Source organism: Piliocolobus tephrosceles, unplaced genomic scaffold, assembly GCF_002776525.5.
Source record: "Piliocolobus tephrosceles isolate RC106 unplaced genomic scaffold, ASM277652v3 unscaffolded_41109, whole genome shotgun sequence".
Taxonomy (NCBI): domain Eukaryota; kingdom Metazoa; phylum Chordata; class Mammalia; order Primates; family Cercopithecidae; genus Piliocolobus; species Piliocolobus tephrosceles.
In genome coordinates this window covers 1-2052 of record NW_022325543.1, presented here as the reverse complement: position 1 = coordinate 2052, position 2052 = coordinate 1, and the positions used below count along the sequence as shown (strand labels likewise).

At 62.0% G+C, this 2052-nt stretch overlaps 1 pseudogene; it reads left to right on the top strand.

Moving 5' to 3' along the window:
• Nucleotides 1–269: 269 nt before the first annotated feature.
• Nucleotides 270–1898, top strand: LOC111533312 (annotated as a pseudogene).
• The last annotated feature ends 154 nt before the right edge of the window (nucleotides 1899–2052 follow it).

Below are 2052 nucleotides of genomic sequence, written 5' to 3'. Positions count from 1 at the left end.
CTGTGGAGGGCGGCCGGCCAGCCCTGGGCCGTATGTGCCCAGTGTGGCCACCACGCTGCCTTCTCACGGCCCCGGTGGTATGCACCCAGAAGCACAGGCTTGAGGACGACCAGCGGCAGAGCACCCCAGCGTGCTCCAAGGCGAGGTGGCCAGGCTGGACCTCAAGTGCGTGATAAACCTGGACCCTTCTCACTGCAACAACAATGGCACCGTCCGCTTGATCTGCACGCTGGGCGAGTGTCCAGGAGCGTCAGGCTGGTGCTGGTTAGCAAACCTTCACCGCAGCCCCAGGCCTCTGCCATTTGAGCCGGAGGGCACAGTGCCCAGGCCCCACCCTGTGTTCACGCTCCGGCAGGCTGTCTGCCCTGTCTTCACATACACCGAGCCCAGGACAGACTGGCCATGTCTCTGCCCCCACCGCCAGAGCCCACGCACCCTCACCTCCGCAACACACATGTGGCTCTGCTTGCCTGTGGCCCTAGGGAGGTGGTGGGCAGGACCTGTGGGTACCCATCCATGCAGGGCACTCCGGGCTTCAGGTTTGGAAATCTGAGTCAGAGAGACCTCCAGGCTTTGCCACAAGCCTCACCAGAACCTCCCCAGGTGTGAAGAGTCCTGTTTGGGAGCGGAGTTGTGAGGCAGGGCAGGCCGGGGTTTGTCCAGTCACAGGTACAGCCTTGTGTGCTGCAGACGACAAGGACCTCCCAAGTGTGCCACCACGTGCCCACCGACTGCCGTGCCCAGAGTCCGCTATGGATGGACCGACAGTGGCTGTACAGTGGGCAGACCCAGAGGAGCCGTCTGGGGGCTCAGGGCAGGCAGGGGTCGTTTGGGAAGACCAGGCTTCCAGTGCGGCAGGGCCAGCCTCTGTGCACTCCAGCCCCTCCCAGCTCGGGCCCCTCCATCCCGTTTCTGGCTGCCCCGGTGCTGACAGGAGCGGGTTGTCCAGTGGTCACCTGAGGAAGAGGGTCTCTGCTGTCTCCTGTGTCCTTTTGCCCCTTCATCTTGTGTCAGGTCAGCTGTCCAGGGTGGTTGTGTTCAGTGGCTGAGCGGTGAGAAAGCTGCGGCTCAAGGACAGACCCTGCTCTTCCCAGAGCCCACTAGGGAGCTCAGCGCGGCTGACGTGTCCTACCAGTAGCTTGGGCACACAGGGCCGCAACTAAGTGACGTGGCACCAGAGAGCCACGTTGACAGGGATCAATCTCCCTGAGCCCAGAGCACAAGCAGAGCCAGGGCTGGGTCCCCAAGATTGTCAGAGGCAAAGCCCTGGGCTCCAAATCCCATTCAGATTCAGTTCTTCACTGACGATGAGGCTCTGGGAGGAGAGCCCGACGGCCAGGCAGGCAGCGTGCAGGGCTTCTCCTGGTGCTTCAGCCAATCCTGGTGTGCAGGGCCTGGGTGCGGTGCCGACTGCTTCAGGCTCATGCCCACTCTTCTGTTGCAGGCACCAACCCCTTCCTCAGGTCGGTGCACCGCTGCGTGATCTCCAGGCTGCCACAGCTCGCGAACAAGCACTGAGTTACCACCTTGCTCAACACCTGTGCCCGGAGCATCCACCAGGCCTGCCTCCGGCTGCCTAGCCAGGCCTGCAGGGATGGCCCGCAGCCTCATCGGGGCCAAGGACACGCACCTCCTGTCAGACACTTACTTCTAGGTGTTGGCCTCCATGGAGAGCCTGGAGTTGGGTTAACTTTCCTCCTTTTCTCTTCTGCCTTGGGGAGCTGCCAAATGAAATCCCACACTTCCACAGACTGAGACGGGCGCAGTGGAGCGGGCTGCCTGCAGGGCGATGGCCGTCTTCTTGGAGAAGGTGTTCCATGTGACTTCCTCCACAAAGCCGACACGGTCCCCAGCCACCGTCCTCGGGCTGCTCTCACCGCGGCCTGTCCAGGGTCCGGGTCTGTCTCAGCAGCATCAGGGTGCGCTCAGGGTGTTAGAGCGTCTTGTGTGTGCTCGACATACCCCTGCTCCTTTCTATAGGAGAACACAGAGGACATAGGAAACCTTCAAACACACATGGGATTCTCTGCTCACAGTTTGGGGTTCAGGCTG